This window comes from Choloepus didactylus, chromosome 2 (assembly GCF_015220235.1).
Source record: "Choloepus didactylus isolate mChoDid1 chromosome 2, mChoDid1.pri, whole genome shotgun sequence".
NCBI lineage: Eukaryota > Metazoa > Chordata > Mammalia > Pilosa > Megalonychidae > Choloepus > Choloepus didactylus.
Window position 1 is genome coordinate 127596990 of NC_051308.1, and position 10626 is coordinate 127607615.

Here is a 10626-nt window from a genome sequence, read left to right on the forward strand (position 1 = left end):
GGGCAATGTGCCCTGAATAGCCAAAAACATCTCAAGAAAAAAAAAGAAGCTGGAGGACTCTCACTTTCTGACTTTGATGCATATTACAAAGCTACAGTGGTCAAAACAGCATGGTATTGGCATAAGGATAGATATACTGACCAATGGAATTGAACTGAGAGGTCAGAAATAGACCCTCATATCTATGGTCAATTGATTTTGAGAAGGTGACCAAGTCCACTCAACTGAGACAGAACAGTCTCTTCAAAAATGGTGCTGGGAGAACTGGATATCCATATCCAAAGGAATTAAAGTGGACCCATATCTCATGCCTTATACAAAAATTAACTCAAAATGGATCAAAGTCCTAAATATTAGTGATAAGGCCATAAAACTCCTTGAAGAAAATGTAGAGAAGCATCCTCAAGATCTTGTGGTACGAGGTAGTTTCTTAGATCTTACACCTAAAGCACAAGCAGTGAAACAAGAAATTGATAAATGTGATCTCCTCAAAATTGTGAAGCACTTTTGTGCTTCAAAAGACTTATTCATGAATGGCATTATTCATGATTCCCAATAGATGGAAGCAGTCTAAGTGTCCATCATCAGATGCATGGATAAACAAATTGTGGTATATACATATGATGGAATATTATGCAACTGTAAGGAGGAATGACATCCTGATGCCTGCGACAACATGGATGAACTTTGAGGACATTATGTTGAGCGAAATAAGCCAGATCCAAAAGGACAAATATTGTATGGTCTCAGTAATATAAACTAAATATAATGGGAGTTAAAATCTAGAATACAGATTACCAAAAGGTAGAAAGAGTGTAAAGAATGGTCAGCTGATGCTCAGTTTATAAAAAATATTTAATAAGGCTGAAGTAAATGTTCTGAAATGGAAAGCAAAATGCTGTATGATGGTAGCACAAAATACTGTATGATGGTAAGAGTAGCTAAGCAATGCCACATGAGTATGGTTGAAAGGGGAAGGCTAGGATCATGTATGTCACTAGAAGGAAAGCTAGAGGATAAAACATGAGACTGTATGTTCCGGATTGCTAATGCTGTCATTATGCAAAATACCAGAAATGGATTGGCTTTGATAAAAGGGGTTTATTTGGTTACAAATTTACAGTCTGAAGGCCATGAAATGTCCAAATTAAGGTATCAACACAAGTATACCTTCACCAAAGGAAGGCCAATGGTGTCTGGAAAACCTCTGTTAGCTGGGAAGGCATGTAGCTGGCATCTGCTGATTCTGGGTTGTTTTTCAATTCCTCTCTCAGCTCTTGTGCATTCTTCAAAATGTTGCTCTTGGGGTGTTTTGTCCTCTCTTAACTTCTCTGGAGCGAAGTGTCAGCAAGAGTCTGCTTTCAACAGCTGTCTCCAAAATGTCTCTCTTGGCTATAGCTGCTCTCCAAAATGTCACTCTCAGCTTCTCTGAGCTCCTTCTGTCTGTGAACTCCTTTATAGGACTCCAGTGATCTAATCAAGACCCACCTTGAATTGGCAGGGCCCACATCTCCATGGAAATAATCCAATCAAATGTTTCACTCACAGTTGACTGAGTCATATCTCCATGGAAACACTCAATTATAGGATTCCAACCTAATCAACACTAATACGTCTTTGATTGTATCAAAGAACATGGCGTTTTGGGGGATATAGTACATCCAAACTGGCACATAGTATAAACCTTTTTTTAATTTTTAATTTTGATGTAATTTCAGACATACAGAAAAATTTCAAGACCAGTACAAAGAATTCCCATATACCCTTCACCCAGATTCCCCACATGTTAACATTTTACTACATTTGCTTTTTACCTTTCATTTTCTTTCTCTGTATACATACATATTTGAATGATTTGAATGTGAGTTGCCAACATGATACCCTTTCCCTTAAGTACTTCAATTAATATAAAATTGGACTGGTTACACCTTTAGTCTTTCTTAGTAATTATGCCAAGAGTCACCATTTCCCTGGTGAGAAGTCTGCCTTCCTTCTTTCTATTATGTCTTTTGTTGACATGATAGCCAGACCTTCCATGAGACTTGTAGCCAATAAAAAGTGGATAAGACCTTGAGTTCAGTGTTACTTTGCTGCTTCTGTTATTGCAAATGGACAATGTGTCATATGCTACTCCCTTTAGCCACCAGCTATGCTGGGTGCTGTGTCTATGTGGGATTCCTTGGATTTTCATTTGGGTGGCTTGGCTCAGTATTGTTTGAAACACTGATGGACCTCATTGGACCCCAGAGGTTCTCCAGTGCCATGGGATTGGTGACCATTGTGGAATGCTGTCCTGTCCTCCTGGGGCCACTGCTTTTAGGTATAGAATGTTTCCTTATCTCTGTGGTTCTGTTACAGTATGAAGGGTATAAAGATTGGGGAGGTGATGGAAAACAGAGATTGGTGAGATGCTTGATAGCAGAAAGCAAGTCTTCCTCCTTTCTCTACCCTCATTTTTGCACAATGAGTATTGCTCAAATACTTACAGAACTGAATTAAATTGAACCATCAAGCTGAAAGGGGAGTCAAAAATAATTACAAACCACCATGGGTTTCTTTTTTCTTTCTCTTAATAAAACTAACATGTTTATTGTAGAAAAAATGTGTTATACACAACTCCATATTTGAAGTACTGGTGGTGATTTCATTTTAATAATAGAATTTATCATAGTAGTAATATTTGAAAAAATAAAATAGCTATCCTGTAAAGGCTAACAGTATGTACCACAGACTATCCTAAACATTTTATATATTCTGTCTTATCTCACAAGTCTATAAGGTAGGGGTATTATTGTGCCCATATTAAAAGTGAAGAAATAGAGGCTTCTAAAGTAATTTGGCCTTCCTCTGGATGTTACTCATGCTTTGGAGGTTATGCATTATAAAGAACGAACAGATACATAAAAGAAGTTCCACTAGTGATTTTCAACACTTCCCCTCCTTTCTTCCTCTGCATACCCAATGAATCTCTCTAATCTGCCTGTTTCTTTCCTCCAAAACTTTAACCTTTGTCAAAGCAAGTTTAGCATCTCACATGAATAGTATCCTAAGAAATATACTTTGGAAAATACCACTCTATACCTGTAAAGGACTTAATATGGACAATTCAAAGATGAATCCCTGTGGTTTCATGCATGCACTATCAATTCAACAATATTTAAGGATCCCTATCACATGTCAGGCACTGTTGGTGCCAGGCCCTGAGGATTTACTTGGGAACAAAGAGAAGATAACATCCCTGCCTTGCAGTTCAGTGGAGAAAAGAGATGTTAATAAGGGCACAGTCAGTACAAAACTGTGATGGTGATAAGTGCTACAAAGGGTATTTTGAAAGCAGAAAACAGGGCTGTGTCAACTAAGCTAAGAATTAAAGGAGGCTAGGAGCTGAGTAGGTGAAAAGGGATGGGAAGAGGATCCAGGCAGAGAGAGGAGCAAGTGCATAGGAGCTGTGGGGGGAGGAGGCAGGGTGTGTGAGAGGGAATGGAAGAAGGGCAGGGTTTCAGAGCAGAGAGAACAGAAGGCAAGTGTTAGGAAGTGAGGCTGGAGGGGCAGGTGGGGCAGGCCAGGCAGGCACATTAGAGAATTTGATGGTCACCCTCGAGCAATGGGAAGCAACTGGAGAGTTCTAATAAGCTGGGGTATCAGATGTGCATATGCAAAGATCATCTTGCCTGCAGAGTAGAAAACTGATTGATGGTAGGCCAGTCAGGAGGATATTAGAGCAGCCCAAGTAAGGGAAAGTAGCTTGGATACAGACAGTAGTTTTGGTGGAAAGAATCGGGCAGATTAGAGAGATTTACATGGTGAAAATTGGTGGGACTTGGAAACTCATTGGGTATGCAGAGGAGGAAAGGTGGGGAAGTGTTGAAAATCAGTAGTGGTACTTCTTTTATGTATCTGTTCTTGCTTTATAATGCATAATCTCCAAAGCATGAGTAACATCCAGTGGAAGGCCAAACATCTCCAAATATGTTTAGGAAAGGCTTAATTGTATGCATTTCTTTACTACAAGACTTCTCAGGGGCCTTTACTATGTTAATGTGCATTCTTCAAGAGAAAAGAGTATGATATGCAGTTGCCCAAACTTATTTGACTTTTGAAATATGTTAGAGAGGTGTCCTATAGCGTTATGATTAAGTGTGCAGGCTCAAGAGTCAGACTTCCTGGGTTGAATCACTCACTAGATCTGTGCCTCAGTGTCCTCAACTGTAACATAGGAATGATGGTAATAACAGAACTTAGACTAGGAGTTTATTTTTTAGCATGGGACATCTGTTCATAGGAACATTCTTTGGGAAACATTGATGTTGGGGAAGACCAATAATCTTACAACTTGCTGTGCAATCTTGGGCCATCTTCCTAAACCTCTCTTGGGCATCAGTCCTTTCCTTTATGAAATGAGAGAATTGAACCAGATGATTGCTAGGTCTTTTCTAATTCTAATATGCTGCAACATTCAATTATTGTTAAGTTTCTACAACTAAAATATATGGACTCTTCCTAAAGCTGTCTAACATTGTAAATCAAGGTGAGACCCTTTTTAACACTTCAGTTTTAGGCTAATTAGTCATTTGGGAGCTTCCGTAAAGACTGTGTGATGAGCTCTTAGGAGACTGGAATTAGGAATTAAATTCTCTTTCTGAGCCATTCTTTAGGCTTTATTTGGGAAAAGGTACCTGTCTTCCTGAACCTACATAACAAGTTTTCTTTCTTTCTTTCTCCTTCCCTCCATCCTCTCTCCCTCACTCCCTCCTTCCTTCTTTTCCTCCCTTCCTCTCTTTTCTACTTTTTTTGGATTGACTTTAGGTCATCTCAATGACATATATGGAAACTACAAATACACATACTGGGCATGTGGCATAATCCTTGTTGTTGCAGGTATCTATCTCTTCATTGGCATGGGCATCAATTACTGACTTACGGCAAAAGAAAAAAAAAAAAAACGGAAGAGAAGAAGGAAATGGAAAGTAAAGAGGAAGAGACCGATGTAGATGTTGTTGAGAAGCTGAAAGATGCTAAAGCAGCAGAATCCCAGGAGCAGATAGGTAGAGAAGGAGACCCCAAAGAGGAGGAGATTCCAGTCTGAATCTTTGGGTAAAAAAGAGGAGTTTTTGACCACAGATATCTGAACAAATTCTACTGACCCATGTTCTACTAGTGCTGCATAATACAGAGTGTGAACATAATACAGAGTATGACAATCATACCAGGTATTCATTGATGGAAATTTTTTTCACTGCTTTACACCTGTCCAAAATAAATACATCACATCCTTTGAGGAGAGGGAGTTTGAAAAGAATGAGGGAAGGACGTAGCTTTTATTTGAAGTCAGATGTATTGAAGTATAAGTTACACACAGTATAATTCCAATTTTTAAGTTTGATGAGCTTTGACAAAGGTATACAGTCAAAAAACTACTCCATTACATGGTGAATTTCTTTGTTCTCAGGAAGTGTGCCTGGAAATACTGTTAGAAGAGAAAGTTATAGTTTTTATAATATTATTACAACTTTCCTGTAAGTTTGAAGTTATTTCAAAATTTCAAAAAAAAAATTGCCACCAAATATAGAATACTTAGAATAGCCAAAATAGTTCCCTCTTGCACCTTTGCATAATTCTCCTTCCATCACCTACAGCTTCTGGCAGCCACTGATCTGATTTCTGTCCCGTATAGTTTTGCCTTTTCCAAGATGAAATAAATGGAATCACAGAGTATGTAGCCTTTTGGGTTGGGCTTTCACGTAGTATAATGTTTTATGATTTATCTGTGCTGTTGGGTTTCTCAGTAATTGTTTCCTTTTTATTGGAGTAGTATTCCATTGTATGGATGTAACATGACTTGTGTATCCATTCACTAGCTGATGGACATTTGGGAGTTTCCACTTCGGTGCTATTATGAATAAAGCTGCTCTAAACAGTCACTCGGAAGTCTTCATGTAGACATATGCTTTCAGGTCTCTTGAGTAAAAGCCTGAGTGGGGTTGCTGGATCATATGGCAAGTGTATGTTTAACTTAATAAGACAATACCATATTTTTTCTAAATGACTATACTGTTTTGTAATCCCACTAGCAATGTGTGAGAATTCTAGTTTTAAATCTCATCAGCACTCGGTATTATCACTCTTTTTAACTTTATCATTCTAGTAGGTGTGTAGCATGTGGTTTTAATTTACACCTCTCTGATAACTGATGATCTTTTCATGTGCTTATTTGTCATCTGTGTATCTTTCATGAAGCTTTGTTCTTTTCTTACAATTTTATTGAGATACAGTCAACATACCATACAGTCATCCAAAGTGTACCATCAGTTGTTCACAGTATCATCATATAGTTGTGCATTCATCACCACATTTAATTTTTGAATATTTTCATTACTCCAAAAATAAATAAATAAATAAGTAGTAAAAATAAGAATAAAAATAAAAGTAAAAAAGAACACCCAAAACAACCCATCTCCTCCATCCCCCCATCATTCATTTACTTTTTTGTCCCCATTTTTCTACTCATCTGTTCATACACTGGATAAAGGGATTGTCAGCACCAGGGTTTTCTACAATCACATAGTCATGCTGTATAAGCTATATACTTACACACTCATCTTCATGAAACAAGGCTACTGGGTTGTAGTTCAACAGTTTCAGGTATTTCCTTCTAACTATTCTAATACACTGAAAACTAAAAGGGTTATCTATAAAATGCATGAGAATAACCTCCAGAATGACCTCTTGACTCCATTTGAAATCTCTCAGCCCCTGAAACTTTACTTTGTTTCATTTCTCTTCTCTCTTTTGCTCAAGAAGTCTTTCTCAATCCCATGATGCTGGGTCCAGGCTCATCCCCAGGAATCATGTCCCATGTAGCAGAGAGGGCAGCAAGTCCATCTACCAAGTTGGCTTGGAGAGAGAGGCCACACCTGAGCAACAAAAGAGGTTCTCTGGGGGTGACTCTTAGACATGATTATAAGTAGGCTTAGCCACTCCTTTGCAGTAACAGGTAAGGGCAAGCCCCAAGATTGAGGGAACCCTGCTAAATTGGTAGTCCCCAATGTTTGTGAGAATATAAGGAATTCTCCTAGTAGGTAAATTTAATATTTCCATATTTTTCCCCAGTCTCTCAAGGGGGCTTTTCAAATATTTCTTTATCCTCTGCCCAAATTACTCTGGGATATATTGGGGCTTCACACTAACCTGTACAAACAAATCAGATCTCTCTCCCTATTTAAGTTTCCATTTAATTATGGTGTTTTAATAAACTGACCATACATGTTAAATTTTACAGTGTGCTACAGAAAATAAAGATTTTCCACCAAATAAGCATCTCTACATTTGGTGTCACACAGAATTTGAAGTTTTAAAATACAGTCAATATCATCCTCTACCCTTTAGTCTGATTTACCTTAGTCCTAGCCAAGGCCACTTCATTCATATCTCTAATTGAAGGCTGATCCCTTTTTCAGCTTCTTTAACATTTGCTGTATGTTGTAATGTTGACATTCATAGCTACCGAACTCTAGCTTTGAGTCTCAGGTGTCATACCCGAAGTTCCAGGGACCAACCAGGTTATATACAAGAGCTCAGCATCTCAGAATCTAGAAATAACCATTACAACTCAGGAACAGAGGTAACTGCTGTAAGAGCTTACAATCTAGAATCCATTACAATAAGCCTTCCCCTGATAACCTGTGCTCTCAGATTCAATTCTCAGAGTTTGCCCATGATAGTTAATCCATATTAGTGAGGCATTATGATGTCTGTCTTTTCATTTCTGGCTTATTTCACACAATATACTGTCCTCAAGGTCCATTTACATAGTTGCATACCTCACAACATCATTTCTTCTTGAAGCCACTCAAAGCTTTATTTTTAAATCCTGACATTTAACAGTGTCTTGAGGATATTAAGTGCCTTGAGATTTTATCTTTTGAATGCTTTAGAAGCCTTTTGCTGGCATATCTGACAGCAAAATGAACAATATATTTGAAAATCCTTAAATTGTGGCAATATGTTTAAATAAATGGTTGTGAAGTCTCGTAGAATGAAAAGATCCTATGTCGTAAGTATGGGGTAATGTTAAATGAAAAAAACTGTTTCAGTTTGCTAAAGCTGATGAAATGCAATATACCAGAAATGGGTTGGCTTTTACAATGGGAATTTATTAATTTACAAGCTTACATTTCCAAGGCTGTGAAGAATGTCCAAATTAAGTCATCCACAGGACAATATCTTCCCTGAAGACTAGCCACCAGCAAGCTTGGGTGCTTCTGTCAGCTAGCATGGCCCGTGGCAATGTCTGCTGGTCCTTTTCTCCTGCTGGCTTATAGCTTCTGACTTCAGTGGCTTCCTCTCAGCTTCTCTGTGGCTTTTTCTGTGAGCTTGTCTTAATTTCCTCTCTTAGCTTCTCTGTGGCTTTTCTCCTCTTATAAAGGACTCCAGTAAAGGACCACCCTGGGGCACTCTTCAACTGAAATAACCTAATTGAAAGGTCCCACCTACAATACGACACCTACAGGAATGGATTAAATCTAAGGATGTGATCTGTTCTAGGTTCTGTAAAACATCCGAACTACCACAAAAGCAGAACATAAACTAAATAGATCATATATATATATATATATATATATATATATATATATATATATATATATATTCTACTCTCAGGCAAAAAATGATGCAGGAAATAGATGCAAAATTTCTACCCATAATTGTGCTGGGAAGGTGACTTTTTTTCTATGCTCCAGTTTTCCTTAATGTGATTGTTCCCTTATTACTAAAATCATTTAAAGTAGCACATACTGAGAATTTACAGGGGGAAAATGAGTAGAATTGATATAGAAGAGTTTTGACCAAAACAATTTGTTTGCTAAGAAAATAAAGCTAACGAGTACCATAAGCAGATTTTTTTTTTTCTTTGCATTTTCAAGAGTTGCACTCTGAAAGGGAGGTGAACATGACATAGGACTCGACAGCCATGAATGTTCTGGTGCTCTAACCAGGCTGTGGAGTGTGGCAAGTCTTCCTGGAGTCAGTGCTCCTGGCAACAGCCTGTGCTTACCCTTCTGCTTATCAGTCAGCTGCAAGTGCACATTTAATGCAGGAAGCCAGGGCATTCAGCACTCGGCCACATCACAGTGTTACGGTTGTTCACAAGCATTTTCTTATTGAGATTAGCATCAGACAGAAATACAGTGATGTCAGATAAAGATAGGGTGATGTTGGCCAAAGGAGGAAGTCTGCCTTTCCACATATTCATTCAATGGGTATTATTGACACCTGCTATATATGAGCTCTGAACACTGTTTTAGGCACTGGGAATTCAGCAAGGAGGAAAACATAACCAGCTGTGTTCCCATGGATCTCACTTTCTAGTAGGAGAAGACAGACAACATGGAGTGAGTTATAAGGAAAACATGAATAGATAGAGGATTAGCCTTCATTTATTCATTCATCTATCCATCCTTCGAAACTTTTTTGGAGTTTCTATGTGCCTGATTCTATTTGCTGGATAGGAGGGAGATAGCAGAGAACAAAATGAAGTTCCCAGTCCCTGTAGCTTCTAGTCTACTGGGGAGGACTGTGTAGTAATTTCTGTGCTGGGACAGCACATGAAAAGGTGTCTAACCCAATCTCAAGAGGGCCTAAAAAGGTCCAAAGGTATTATTCTTGAGCATGTTAATTAACTTCTCTGAGCATCATTGATTAAATAAGTGATATAATTGTTGTGAAGATTAAATGCAAATGTACACAGCACAGTCTTTTAAAGTACTTTTAATAAGTACTCATTTTAATAATGAAATTTGAATCTACTTGAACATCTTGCAATGCAGTGAGGAAAGCATCAGTTAATTAAGTCATTAACCAGAACAACAACAAATAAAGAACAGCTGGTAATATTTACATAATTCTTCACAGTTTACATAGTTCTTATACCCAGGGAGGTAGGTATAATTAAAAACACTGACCCCTCTAAAGGCAATGTGTTATATTGGATGGGTTCCTGGACCCATAAAAGGGCCTAATAGCCTATATTTGATCAATAGGATTGGACCTGTGTTAATTTCTTCACTTTGGCAAGCATACCATGGTTATGCAAGGGTCAACATCTGAAGAAGCTGGGTGAAAAGTATATGGGAACTGTCTGTCCTATCTTTACAACTTTTCTGTAAATCTAAAATTACAAAATAAAAAGTTAAAAAAAAACCACCACTGACTCCTTAGTTGGGTCTTCATCCTAGCAGGCATCTATCCTACTGTCAAAAGCAGGACTGTATACAGCTCAGCAGCAACTAGAGCTGAAGGCTGTGATGGATGAAGCTTTGGAAACAAATACAAGAGTGGAAGAGGCCAGAATCCTGGGTAATCCTGCAGGGTGAATAATAGCCAAACTGGTTACTAGGGCTGGGTACCAAAATAAGTAAGATGACTGCTGATCCCCAAAGAATTCAGTCTAATTTACAATCCTTTTCCTTGACTTTGAAATTCATGATGTGATTTCTTCACTTGCAGATTTCTTTTCCAAATATGTTTTACTTATTCCAGAATTAAAAGAACTTGCTTTTGCTGAGCTATCTCTGGCAGGATCTCTGGAGGAAGTGGCCATCAGCCATTAAAAAGCCAGCAGAAGGCCAG

General features: G+C 38.2%; 1 pseudogene; it reads left to right on the forward strand.

Moving 5' to 3' along the window:
* Positions 1–1912: 1912 nt before the first annotated feature.
* Positions 1913–5086, forward strand: LOC119513250 (annotated as a pseudogene).
* Positions 5087–10626: the final 5540 nt, after the last annotated feature.